Raw genomic sequence first — 15,430 nt, forward strand, 5'->3', positions numbered from 1 at the left:
GAAGAAGCATAGGACATTAAAAGTACTTATTTTTTGAATTAAAGATTATGGGAGTGTTTGGGAGGTGTATTTTTGAATTTTTCCATTCCCATTATTGCATTTTGGTTGTTTGGCTACTCCATTCGCAAAACTCATTTCACAAAACCCATTCTCTGATTTTGACAAAAGAAGCAAACTAAAAACCGAGAATGAGCTCTTGAGCTCCTTTTCACCGTTTTGCCTCTTGCCATTTTCCGTTGAATTATCAAAATACCCACTTTTTCTCCCTTTATTTACCAATTTTACATATTTTAACATAATAAAAGGCCAAGGGCAATCTGGTAAAAAATCAATCCATAATTCATTTTCATTATTCATCTACCAAACACTACTATTATTTCAAAATACATTCTGCACATATCTCCCAAACACTCATTCATATTTTAAAACACATTATGACGATAATCCTAAAAGTCAAAATGCTGATTTAGTGGTGGGGCATACATTACGTTACTTGCACAGAGACCCGGATTTTTAGTGGTAGGTTTTCCAAAGTATATTGGTTCTCCTTAAATTAATAACTTCTCTGTTGTAATGATGGGTTGCCCGAAGAAAACACAAAACCTTCTCTGTAATGAATAAGAGAGGGGAAGGTTTCTACGGCAGTAATAATGTCTTGTCATTTTCTTTGGTGTGAGAGTCAACACATATTTAGGACTCTCTCTTTTTTGAGTGCCCTTTTGGTTAAGGCCCATCTAATGCTGAAAGGGAATGATAGAGATAGAATTTGCCCTTTGGTTCAAGTATACTAGAAATAGAAGCTATATTACAGTTCAAAGTGTAACGACTTATTGACACCGTACCACTAGCTAGATATGGTGTAGGTTCCTACCGGGGAAGAGATTTCTTGGGTACAATTTTGTCAAAAACTTGAAGTATGCAAAATTGAACTCTTGAGCATCTCTGACAGATCTCTCAAATACCAAATACAATTCTAAGTGTAGTGACGACACCTTACTACTAGCAAGATATGGTGTAGGTGCCAACATGGATGGGATTTTATGGGTACACTTTGTCAAAATTTTAACTCTTGAGCATATCCTGATCCTCTGAAATACCAAATACAGTTCCAAGTGTAATGACTAATTGACACGCTACCACTAGCTAGATATGGTGTAGGTGCCTATAGGGATGAAATTTTATGGGCACACTTTGTCAAAAACTAGAAGTATCCAAAATTTTAATTCTTGAGCTCTCCAACTAATCTTTCAAATACCAAATACAGTTCTAAGTATAGTGACTAATTGACAATGTCACACCATACAACTAGCTAGATATGGTGTAGGTGCCTACTTGGGATGAGATTTCTTGGGTACACTTTTGTCAAAAACTAGAAAGTACCCAAAATTTTAACTCTCAAACACACATTGTGTGTGCTCAACCTCTAGTTAAGAATATTTCAAGAAAAAGGTACAAAAACCAAAGTAGAAGCACATATGTTTTTCATTCCACTCCCATCCTGAATTCTATAGGTTCCAAAATGATTTCATAACCGGATAATAGGAAAACAACTTTACCCTCTCAGGAGAAGACGTGGGGTGTGGCCATGTGGACAGTTGGGTGGGGTGTGTCAATTTTACAACTTTACCCCAACGGTTTATGTAACGCCCCCAATTTTGGGTACGTTAAATGAGGCATTTATTATATAATAAAGAGAGTCTGGCTCATTATTACATCATAAATACATCATAAGGAAAAGGTACATTTATTCAACAAGGAAGGAAACTAGGGTTCCTAATACTACTTTGCTTGCTCTTCCATCCTAGCAAGCTCCTCTGCTCCAAAAGCTTCCACGGTGTACATCTTATCCTGTTCATCTAAGAAATCTGACACATTATACCGGCGTCGCCACCCATATAATATGTCAGGGTCACCAAAAAGGCAACACCGTGAGCTACAACGCTCAATAGAGTAAACCCTACCCACTAACTCTTAACTTACAAACAGTAAGTCATATACGACGAATAGTAACAATCACACATCCACATTCACTATTCAAGTATCGTTGGTGTCCATGTTTTTTTTTTTTTTTCTGTGTTTCTCCTACGCAACTCATCGTAGACCGTGTCTCCATTTTCACTTTTCTTCACCAAATCAACATTTTCAAAAATCCGTTTTTAACACACCCAACCTCGGTTCCGCCGTTCCGGGTTCCCGAGTATCCTCACAATGGTTCCGCCGTCCCGGGTTCCCATTGGCACACATTTGCATTGGCTCCTCTCCGTGGATAACCAAGCCACACACCCAACCTCGGTTCCGCCGTTCCGGGTTCCCGAGTATCCTCACAATGGTTCCACCGTCCCGGGTTCCCATTGGCACACATTCACACACACACATCTCACATAATGCCATCAAAATCGGTCATTATGTAGTTTCAAAAATATTTCCTCCTTCGAAACACATTTTTCTTGTTAACCACACCCTAGGTGTCATGTTTCTATTTTCTCGATTTTCGTGTCTCGTTCTCATGCATAGACTCCGCGGTAGGACCTTTCACATACGCAACCATAAATCATTCATTGTAATCTAACAAGATCATCCAATTCTATATTGCTAAGCATGCTCGAAAAGATCAAAATATGAATACTTCAATTCAAGCGTTAAAATCTTATCTTTCGAAAATCGTTATATCTTACTTTTTGAGAAATTCAATACAACATACGTTTATTCAAGACAAAGTCATTTATCCAACATGTTCCTACCTCCATTAGTGAGATAAACTTATTGACAATCATGCATTTTAAACGATAAGCTTATTTACTTGAAACCAAACAATAGATAATCTTATCTACGATATTGATACTTTGAATCAAGAACATGCTACTTTCTAACGTAGATTCTAGACTATACGTAGAGTTATTGGACTAGGGTTCTACGTATACTTAGGGAAGTGAGCAGAGAAAATCTACATGATCGTAATGTCATTTCAAGATTTTGTAAAACGAGCTTGCTATTTATTCCTAATACTTTAACTTGCCTTATCATAAGCAAAATAACTAAAGTTATACTAGGGAAAATGAGTAGAGATTTATCTACCTTGATCCGAAACTAGTCGGGGCCGAATAAGCTAGTTGGAAGATTTTCTACAAGCGGTGAAACTTGCAAATCTGGACCGAACTTTGGATGGCAGTAACTTGGTCAATATTTGGCCGAATACGATCGTTCTTGGGTCGAAGTTGAAGCTCTCGAAGTGCTCTACGACTTTCGTGAAGGAAGTTGATCCTAGAAACTACTTTAGGTAGGGGAAAAATGGTGATAAAGGCAGAGACAGTATGCTGTCAGGAAATGGAAATCTGAGATTTTTACTGAACTTCGGATGCCAATATCTTTGTCATTTCTTCACCGATTGGGATGGTTCTTGGGTCTAACTTGAAGGTTTCGAAGTGCTCTACAACTTTATCGAAGGGAGTTGGTTCTAAAAACTACTTTAAGCAGGAGAAAAATGGAGATTCGTGGAGGGCAGTAAGCTGCCTGGAAAAACAGAAATGGTTTCTAGAGAGAAGTGAGAGCAAGAAGTGATGGTGTGAATTGAATGGAAGGCATGGGGTGCTATTTATAGCCAACACTTGAGCTCCTCCTCCCTCCTCTATGGCCGGCCCCCCCCCTTCTCTCCTTTCTCCCATGGATTTGCTCCATTGTCATGTCCAATCAAGCTTGAAAGCATGCCAAGTCTTCCATGAGTTGTCACTTCCATTTGTTGGCCAAATCTTTAGGTCATCATGAAGGGTTTTGGACTTGTCAAGTCTATGGGGAGGTTGCTTGCAAGAAGGAATATAATCATGGGCTAGCTTTGTACTTTGGAAGACTAGAATGGGTTGGCATGTAGTCAAAAAAATAGGCTTAAGGCTATAAATGTTGCTTGTGTAAGTAATCAATACTCATGCACACACTCCACCTCACTCTCTCACTTTCGGCCTCTCTCTCCCTCTCTCTCACGGTTCTCTCTCTCTCTCTCTTGGTCTATATATATATATGTGTACAAGTATATATATGAGTGTCTAGGAAAGTAAGTCTAGGATTATTAGGTTTAAGGCTAAAATCTTAGGGTTGCATGCATGCATGGTTAGGTTAACTAGTCTTGGAAGTAAAATGATGATATTCTTGGCCCATGATTTTGTATGGTCAAATCAAAGCCTCATTGGCAACTTAATTGCTATTAACCAATGGTCAAAAATTTCTCCTAGCATTTATCAACCATTGGTTAAAGAAGGTAAGTATGGGCTTGAATGACTAGTCAAATCTAGGTTCTCATTATGGCAAGTCTAAGGTTGCTTCTTTTGGAAGCAAAATGATGGGATTCTTGTATGACTTGTCTTGTCATGCATTTAGGCAAGTCAAAGGTCTAATAACCAAGGGACAAAAATTCCCCTAACAATTATGGACCAAGGGGTAAAGGAATATTGGTCATAATTTGATATGACTAGTCATGGAAATCTATTGTCCAAGGGATAATATTTTTTCCTAACATTTATGGACCAAAGGTTAAAGTTTTCCCTTGCCTTTATTATCCAATAGGTAGGGTGAGTAATGATGCTAGGTAAAGTGAAATGACTAAACATAGGAATAAAATGATTACTCCTATAGTCTAATGGTTCAATAGGGTTCGGAGGGTTTCATAAGGCTCAAAGACGGTCAAAAAGGTCCATTTAGGGTTAGGAAATTGTAACTAGGTGGATTGGTAGTTCGGTTTCTTAAACTAATCGGTTAGAAACTAACCTTACTTGCCAAGTAAGATTTCTAGCCAAGAAATATAATTTAAAGATTTTATCTAACTCGTTAGGAAAATATACAAGTGCTTTTATAAGTATACTTGTTTTTAAAAAATGACTAGATTGCTCGGCGTGAAAGATATAATTTTATAAGTCTCAAATCTAATTATGACGGATTATTAAAATTAAAAAGAAATTTTTAGTAGCAAATCCAAGTAGTTAAAATAAAATTTAAATATTTAACGAAATTTTTATTTACCAAAAATCCGGGTCGTTACAAACTATCCCCCTTAAAATAATTTCGTCCTCGAAATTGGTGCATGACTACGGATCAGATTTCGTCGCTTTACTGGTCTTGGAATCATCGTCTATCCCCCTTAAAATAGGAGCAGGTCACCACCAATAGCGTGATATTGAGGTGATCACCTTCGTCATTTGAGGATATCTCCATCACGTAACCTTCATAGACTAGGTTGACAGCTATTCTTCCTCCTGAAGTGATAACAGGTTCAACAGCGATCCTATGGGTTCAGTTTCTAGGTATGCAGTGATAAATAGTTTAGGAAAACCTTCCGATTCCAAGGGTAGATTCTCGATTGGAAGAGGATAGAATACGCTACATGGGTATAGGTACCCTTGCAGTGTTGCTCAGGCTCAAAAATTAGGATTTTAACTTATGACTGAACGGAGAGAGGTGAAGTTAAGAAATGAAAGAAATGCCCCTACAAAATCAGGAAGGACCCTATAGGTATGTTTTAAGCCAATCAACGATTTAATCAAGATTCGAATACTCTGGCAACCCACAAAACGTTTTGGCATCACACGGCTACTGTGTAAGGCTCCGGCAGGTCCTAGAAGTATCTCGAAGTAAGACGACAGCGTTTCAAGCATCTCTCACAATCTTCTGCATGTTTTGTTAATCAAATTAAGCCTCATCACTTGCTTAACAAGACGGGGTTGAAGTTGCTTCAGTCGTTGAACAATTTGCCTCGTAGTACGCCTTTGATGAAGTTTCCATCGTAGATACCAACGCCAAATGCAAAACTTCTACCAATCATCATGCGGACTCGTATCCCACAAGCATTTTCTTATCACGTCCCTATCAAATCAGCATGCTCCCCACCTAACGATATTAAACCCATTTCTAAACTAGGAAACAACGGATCGCTTGGGCAGAATCCCTCCATTATCGTACAGCGTAAGTACTCCATCCTTATTCAGGGGGAAATCGAACATCTGCAAGCAAGTCCTACTATATTCTACAAACTCGGATATTATTAGCAAAGGCATTGAAAGAACCTATGCAGTCACGGGAAAATAAACCTGGGCGGCATCGACTTCTGGCAGTAATTTCAGAGGTACGGCTATCTTGAAAACAAAATTTCAAAAATCCAAGATAATCCTAGATGTCGGGACGGGAATGACTGAGTTAAGCTGCCCTCAAGTAGCGCAAGCTTTTGATAAGGAATTGATGATACCTGGTTAGTTCAAGGAAGGGTACCCATCTCCTAAGGAGATTAGTTTTAAACAGATTTGAATGATCGTACCATAAGAATGAAACAAGGAGTTTTTCCGAAATGATTTGAATATCATCAAGAGATGATATGAATTTATTGATTACGGACGAAATGGAATAGTTATCAATGATTGAATGGACCAATCATCAAATCTTAGTTATTGCAAAATGACATTGCCGATCATTATCGAAAGTGTCAATAAAAGTTGTATCAGAAGAAAATGGTTGCTATGATTCTCAAGGTTCAAAACTCAAGGGTTAATATCAAGAGTTACGAAAAATTTGAGGGATAGTGAAAGGTTATCCAACAAGTCATAACGGTTAGGATCAGTAACACCATGGAAGGTACTACTGAGTTGAATCGCTAGCCAATAAGGTTAGGTCACAAAAGATACCTAGGATTACGCCACTCTTGTTAATAAGTGTCGTAAAGAGTTAAAATGGATGATTTCATTACTTGAAGCAATGAGGGTTTTCTTCACAAGGATGTCAATTTCAAACAGAGATTTGAGAGAAGCAATGTAGTTAGGAAATAGTATGGATATAACTAGTCGATTGGTATATACTTCCTACTAGGATCTAGCTGGCGGACGTAATTGTCGTTCCCTTCGAGCATTCCCAATTTAAACGAACTTTTCGACCTCAGTGTTCCCAGTTTGCGTCCAGTATAGGTGGTTAGCGTCCGCAGCCCTCGAACAGTTTTCACGCCTTCCTTTGTCGGTTTACGATTCTAAGGAATCTCACGGTGTTAGAGGTTAGAATGGAAGCTTTGGGAATAATGGTTGATCTTGTTGGCTTCAGACGTTGCGTTGGGATGCTCTTTTAACTTCTGCATCAATGTCACCTTTGTTGCTTGCGGTGGCGGCTTTACCGTTGGTGCTGGCATCTTGACTTGCTCTCGTAGTCCTTCCTTTTTAGTATTAGAAAGGAGTTATTCACAATCTAGTTTCCTAACGGCGCGTAACTCGAAATCGCAAGGTTCTTACTCCTAGTGAAAGGGCTATGAGGTGAGAAAAGACCATTGAGATTTTGAAACGCGAACCAATTTTCAAAGCAGCAATGGAATAGGATGCAATTTGAATTCGGCTATTGTTTCGGCTGCTTAGGCCTAGGGTTGATCAGTGTCAAGAATGGCTACAATAGCTTAGTTAGACCTATTTTGCGTTTTAAAGGGTCCTCCGTTATCGTATCCAAATCCGTGGCGCGTATTCACTATCTACGAGGGAAAATTGAAAGGGGTTTTTTTTCTAAAGCAAATTTTCTTTTGCAAATGGTCTATCTTTCAAAAGTCAAAAGTAGCTTAATAACATAGTATGCAACGGTACTCTTTTAAAAGTAAAGCAGGTTTTTCATAAATAAGAACATCATACAACATAAGCATAGAATTATAAACATCGAGTTCTACTATAAAAAGAACAAGATTCCTAATACAAGTTGAACACGATCTTAATCCTTAACATCCTACATCCCGAAGGATTACAATCGGCCTAATATATGTCTAAATGGCGTCGTTGGGTTCGGGTCTCGCCCATCCTCGAGATTCTCTACCATCTTTCGTTGTAAGCTTGGCGCAACTGACGTTCGTACTCCTTTATGACTGCGGCGAGTGCGACGGCCACGACGAGAGTCCCGTACCAGAAGGTGTTGAGACGGTTATTCACGGCGAACCACCGTGGCATGCCTATTGTGACTACCGCACAAAATATGATGAGGGCGAAAAGTTGCAGCCATAGGGTTTGGATTGTTATGGTTATTTCGGCTCGCTCGATTTCTCGGAATATGGCGTCTTCCGGAAATCCTCGTCGTCGGGTTGCCATGGCTCGGCTCGGTTCGGTTCGGCTTGATAGGATATGATGGAGATTTGGAGGAGTTATGATGGTGAGGGAGATGATGAAATGGAAGTGGTGGTGGGGTATATATGGGGGCCGAAAAGGTGGGTGGAGGAGGGAAAAGGTTGGAAATTTAAATTTGAATTTTGAATTTTGGAGGTTGAAATTTTGAAATTTGAAGGTTAGGGGGGGTTCGGTTTGCCGCGCCTACTGGGGTTGTGCTCGGCACTCGGTGTTAGGTTCCGCTCTAGTCCCTTAAGAAGCGTGGGAAAATATTTATTTCAAGAACGAGCCGCAAGGTTTACTAATACCAAAAATATTTTCGAGTTTCTAAGTTCCACATTCGATTCTTGATTTAAGTCATCATCCAATTGTTCGGGAATTCCCAGCTCGGCCGTACTGCCAATTCCGTGCCTTGCTTTAATCCGAAGATTGTTTTGACAGAATTCCACCCAATTTGAGACGGTAAACTTAAACTCAATTCTCATTTGTGCAACGGACAACTATCTTATGGTTCTACCCATTCTACCCATGGCCGGGGTTTTGAACCTAAAGCTCTGATACCAAGTTGTAACGCCCCCAATTTTGGGTACGTTAAATGAGGCATTTATTATATAATAAAGAGAGTCTGGCTCATTATTACATCATAAATACATCATAAGGAAAAGGTACATTTATTCAACAAGGAAGGAAACTAGGGTTCCTAATACTACTTTGCTTGCTCTTCCATCCTAGCAAGCTCCTCTGCTCCAAAAGCTTCCACGGTGTACATCTTATCCTGTTCATCTAAGAAATCTGACACATTATACCGGCGTCGCCACCCATATAATATGTCAGGGTCACCAAAAAGGCAACACCGTGAGCTACAACGCTCAATAGAGTAAACCCTACCCACTAACTCTTAACTTACAAACAGTAAGTCATATACGACGAATAGTAACAATCACACATCCACATTCACTATTCAAGTATCGTTGGTGTCCATGTTTTTTTTTTTTTCTGTGTTTCTCCTACGCAACTCATCGTAGACCGTGTCTCCATTTTCACTTTTCTTCACCAAATCAACATTTTCAAAAATCCGTTTTTAACACACCCAACCTCGGTTCCGCCGTTCCGGGTTCCCGAGTATCCTCACAATGGTTCCGCCGTCCCGGGTTCCCATTGGTACACATTTGCATTGGCTCCTCTCCGTGGATAACCAAGCCACACACCCAACCTCGGTTCCGCCGTTCCGGGTTCCCGAGTATCCTCACAATGGTTCCGCCGTCCCGGGTTCCCATTGGCACACATTCACACACACACATCTCACATAATGCCATCAAAATCGGTCATTATGTAGTTTCAAAAATATTTCCTCCTTCGAAACACATTTTTCTTGTTAACCACACCCTAGGTGTCATGTTTCTATTTTCTCGATTTTCGTGTCTCGTTCTCATGCATAGACTCCGCGGTAGGACCTTTCACATACGCAACCATAAATCATTCATTGTAATCTAACAAGATCATCCAATTCTATATTGCTAAGCATGCTCGAAAAGATCAAAATATGAATACTTCAATTCAAGCGTTAAAATCTTATCTTTCGAAAATCGTTATATCTTACTTTTTGAGAAATTCAATACAACATACGTTTATTCAAGACAAAGTCATTTATCCAACATGTTCCTACCTCCATTAGTGAGATAAACTTATTGACAATCATGCATTTTAAACGATAAGCTTATTTACTTGAAACCAAACAATAGATAATCTTATCTACGATATTGATACTTTGAATCAAGAACATGCTACTTTCTAACGTAGATTCTAGACTATACGTAGAGTTATTGGACTAGGGTTCTACGTATACTTAGGGAAGTGAGCAGAGAAAATCTACATGATCGTAATGTCATTTCAAGATTTTGTAAAACGAGCTTGCTATTTATTCCTAATACTTTAACTTGCCTTATCATAAGCAAAATAACTAAAGTTATACTAGGGAAAATGAGTAGAGATTTATCTACCTTGATCCGAAACTAGTCGGGGCCGAATAAGCTAGTTGGAAGATTTTCTACAAGCGGTGAAACTTGCAAATCTGGACCGAACTTTGGATGGCAGTAACTTGGTCAATATTTGGCCGAATACGATCGTTCTTGGGTCGAAGTTGAAGCTCTCGAAGTGCTCTACGACTTTCGTGAAGGAAGTTGATCCTAGAAACTACTTTAGGTAGGGGAAAAATGGTGATAAAGGCAGAGACAGTATGCTGTCAGGAAATGGAAATCTGAGATTTTTACTGAACTTCGGATGCCAATATCTTTGTCATTTCTTCACCGATTGGGATGGTTCTTGGGTCTAACTTGAAGGTTTCGAAGTGCTCTACAACTTTATCGAAGGGAGTTGGTTCTAAAAACTACTTTAAGCAGGAGAAAAATGGAGATTCGTGGAGGGCAGTAAGCTGCCTGGAAAAACAGAAATGGTTTCTAGAGAGAAGTGAGAGCAAGAAGTGATGGTGTGAATTGAATGGAAGGCATGGGGTGCTATTTATAGCCAACACTTGAGCTCCTCCTCCCTCCTCTATGGCCGGCCCCCCCCCTTCTCTCCTTTCTCCCATGGATTTGCTCCATTGTCATGTCCAATCAAGCTTGAAAGCATGCCAAGTCTTCCATGAGTTGTCACTTCCATTTGTTGGCCAAATCTTTAGGTCATCATGAAGGGTTTTGGACTTGTCAAGTCTATGGGGAGGTTGCTTGCAAGAAGGAATATAATCATGGGCTAGCTTTGTACTTTGGAAGACTAGAATGGGTTGGCATGTAGTCAAAAAAATAGGCTTAAGGCTATAAATGTTGCTTGTGTAAGTAATCAATACTCATGCACACACTCCACCTCACTCTCTCACTTTCGGCCTCTCTCTCCCTCTCTCTCACGGTTCTCTCTCTCTCTCTCTTGGTCTATATATATATATGTGTACAAGTATATATATGAGTGTCTAGGAAAGTAAGTCTAGGATTATTAGGTTTAAGGCTAAAATCTTAGGGTTGCATGCATGCATGGTTAGGTTAACTAGTCTTGGAAGTAAAATGATGATATTCTTGGCCCATGATTTTGTATGGTCAAATCAAAGCCTCATTGGCAACTTAATTGCTATTAACCAATGGTCAAAAATTTCTCCTAGCATTTATCAACCATTGGTTAAAGAAGGTAAGTATGGGCTTGAATGACTAGTCAAATCTAGGTTCTCATTATGGCAAGTCTAAGGTTGCTTCTTTTGGAAGCAAAATGATGGGATTCTTGTATGACTTGTCTTGTCATGCATTTAGGCAAGTCAAAGGTCTAATAACCAAGGGACAAAAATTCCCCTAACAATTATGGACCAAGGGGTAAAGGAATATTGGTCATAATTTGATATGACTAGTCATGGAAATCTATTGTCCAAGGGATAATATTTTTTCCTAACATTTATGGACCAAAGGTTAAAGTTTTCCCTTGCCTTTATTATCCAATAGGTAGGGTGAGTAATGATGCTAGGTAAAGTGAAATGACTAAACATAGGAATAAAATGATTACTCCTATAGTCTAATGGTTCAATAGGGTTCGGAGGGTTTCATAAGGCTCAAAGACGGTCAAAAAGGTCCATTTAGGGTTAGGAAATTGTAACTAGGTGGATTGGTAGTTCGGTTTCTTAAACTAATCGGTTAGAAACTAACCTTACTTGCCAAGTAAGATTTCTAGCCAAGAAATATAATTTAAAGATTTTATCTAACTCGTTAGGAAAATATACAAGTGCTTTTATAAGTATACTTGTTTTTAAAAAATGACTAGATTGCTCGGCGTGAAAGATATAATTTTATAAGTCTCAAATCTAATTATGACGGATTATTAAAATTAAAAAGAAATTTTTAGTAGCAAATCCAAGTAGTTAAAATAAAATTTAAATATTTAACGAAATTTTTATTTACCAAAAATCCGGGTCGTTACAGTTTAACTGAGTTCTCATGAAAGGGTTAAGAGCAATTGGATATTTTTGATGGGGGTAATTTTGGAAAATATTTTTATGATGGAGCTTCAAAATTGGGTTATACCAAAAGATGCTTTTCCTTTATATATTAGAATAGATAATGTGAAACTTCATCGGAAAATTTTGAAGACATAACCTTGAACTCATAATTTGAGCACAGATGCCATGTAGTATCATTTTAACTATTCAAAGACAACCTGAAAAGAATGTCGACGAAATCATACACTGGAAGTGCAACATTTTCCTTTCCCTTTTTTTTTTTTTCCGCAAAGCTTGTAGTTTCTTTTCCCTTAGAAATTTCTTTGTTCTTTGTTAGAGTCCACCCATAGTGGTGGAGTTATTTTGTGCAACACCCTTAGTATTGGTTGTTGAGCGTATTTACCCTTTGAGTCTTTTATATGAGTTGTAAACACTATTAGGATTAGGGTGTAACATAATGAGGGAGAGGGTGAGGCAAGCATGGGAGGGCCGATCTGTGGCCTCTCGGAGAGGAACTAGTGTGTGGTTCTCGGAGAGTTTTTTCATCTTTGTGTATATTGTGTAAATCTATATTCAAAGCGAGTTTTTTCTTTGAAATCACTATGTGGATTTGCGTGTGTGGTGTCCTTCCGGTCCTAACAATTGGTATCAGAGCGGAGTTGAAGAAGAGGGTCACCGGAAAAACCATGGGTTCGATTTCTGAAAAAAAAGAAGAAGGGCTGCTCGAAAACTCCCCTCACTGAGACGATCGCAACGGTGTATGTGCGGTTGGGTTTCGTCACCGAAAAAAAAACGTTCGAAGTTTCTGTTTGGAAACTGGTGAGAAAAAAAAAATCTCAAACTCCAGATTTTACCACACCAATGGATAGCCCTCGGTGAGTCGATCGTTTCAGTATATTATATGTCGAAAATGAAGTTAAAACGAAATTGCTAGTTCGTGTCAAAATTTGGGTCTTTCGATCAACTGTGGCTTTTGTGTTTTGCTACACGGAGAAGATATAGTGACATCAGCGACCAACAGCAGTGGAGGGTGCTGACATCAGCATGAGTCAGTAGGAATATTCCTTTGAGTTGCAGAATATTTCAGAATGAGTATTTGGCGATTTCGGAACCGTTCGGAGTCCGTTTTTTGCGTGTGAGTAGTCAATTTTGACTATCTCGACGTTTCAGATCCAATCATGGGCTCCATTTTCTGATTGGAGGCTCCTAGACTAGAGCTATTGTTTAGTTGAACAGGAATCGAGTGTTTGGAGGCGGTTCAGATTGTGTGAAGGCTTGTTGCAGCATATATAGTGATTTGTTCCGAACGGCCATGGGAGGTCGTGATCAGTCGGGGGAGACCTAGTTAGCAAGGATACATTCTTTCGAGCGTTGTATCCCGGTTCGGGGGTGCTGGAGAGCTTGTCTAATAATGACACAGGCGCTTATTAGGAGCGACATATCGGAGATCAAGGGTTGCAGGGAAAAGCCTGGAGTTGAACAAGGATGGACCGAGTGGCAAGAGAATACCCGAGAGAGATGACTGAGAGTGGTAGGATGCGCTATGAAGACCTATCATTGGGAGTTGCAGCTGTGATTTGAGTTGCATGCGGATGATGATGGGCAACCAATACAGGCTTGTAGAGAGTACAGACAGATGGAGCTGATGTTTGGTACGAGACAAGTAGTATGAGTTTTTGTGATAGTGAACAGGTGAAGCAACAGCCCGAGCAAAAAAAAAAAAAACAGGTGAAGCAACAGTTGCGGAGACACACAGGAAGGGCACTGGAGTACGAGGAGTCATAACCTGAGATGTACAGGAGTGTCGGTTACTGAATCGGTTTGTGTGTGGAATAGTTTGCAGACAATGGACAACTGGTTGTTGAGAGTTCACGGAAGCTCCGGACAAAGGAAGGGAGATGGAGACCAGACGACGCATCGCTGGGATCTCTTCCTTTGTGGATTTTGTGATTGGATTCTCTCTATAGTATGCGGCTGCATAAAGAGGAGAAATGGAGTCACGGATCGTGTCTTGTGAGGATGCGAGCACTCCGGTCAAGGGGGTGCGACACTCTATTGAGGGGGTGCTTAATATCAGCGGAGATGTCGGTATTGCAGCTGGACAGCGCTGCGGGTTTAGCCTCGGAAGATCTAGTCTTGCAAGGAGACATTTAGTCAGGCAGGAGTACTTCGGTGACGAGGTGCTAGCAGCTAGACTTAGAGTGACATAAGCGCTTTGCTAGGGAGGCTAGATGGATCCAATGATTACCCACTATGGGTGGAGGGGGTGATTGTTGGGATCCACCTATAGTGGTGGGATTATTTTGTGCAACACCTTTAGTGTTGGGTGTTGAGCGTATTTATCATTGGAATCCCTTATATAAGTTGTAAACCCTATTAGGGTTAGGGTTAGGGTGTGACATAATGTGAGGGAGAAGGTGAGGCGAGCGTGGGGGGGCCGATCTGTGGCCTCCAGGAGAGGAACCAGCGTGTGGTTCTCGGAGAGTTTTTTTTATCTTTGTGTATATTGTGTAAATCTATATTCAAAGAGAGTTTTTTCTTTGAAATCACTGTGTGGATTTGCGTGTGTTGTGTCCCTCCGATCCTAACATTCTTTTCCTTTGCATTTTCCTAGCTATAAGTAAGTAATCATACCAACAGTAGAAAACATATACCGGAAAAAAATTATGGCATTTATAGGCTTACCCTCGCATGCGAGTTTGATTAAGTTCTTGCTCGCTACGGATCACCACACCTACATTTCTTTCTCGTGGAAACTTAACCTTTATAAAAGAAGCAAAAAACAAAACCAAAGAACAATATGCAATTAAAAACTGATTACAGTTTTCTCCAATTCTCCGTCGAGCTAAATAAGAAAATGACAAATTAGATAAATTACATATGAAACATACAATGAAAATCCATAAAGGTTGAACATTAAATGTTTTTGGAGTCTCTCTACCTTATTCTCTCGCGCGTTAAGATTCATTTGATTAGACATATGTAGGATTTAGAAACGTAGAGATCGATATTGAATTAATGTTTATTGGGTATACTAACTTATAGCCTGTTAGATTTTTAATTCCTCGACAAAATAATTCTTATTAATCCCAATTAATTAATCTAAAGAAAATAAGAATATTATATAAAATAGAAATACATTTTTCTCTAATATTACGTGCAAGCCAAGTGAACTTAATAATGACCAAAACATGAATACAACACGTGGATAAATCAAAAGAATTGTCACATTCATTTCTTCATTTCTTTCTTCTATTGTTTATCCACTTATCAGGCTATTTCAAATTCAATTAAAATTTGTTCACGAGACTAAAGGTACTCTTTTATCCTTATTTTGACATTTTTAGCCCATTTGAAATTGTTT

Source organism: Rhododendron vialii, chromosome 8a (assembly GCF_030253575.1).
Source record: "Rhododendron vialii isolate Sample 1 chromosome 8a, ASM3025357v1".
Classification (NCBI taxonomy): domain Eukaryota; kingdom Viridiplantae; phylum Streptophyta; class Magnoliopsida; order Ericales; family Ericaceae; genus Rhododendron; species Rhododendron vialii.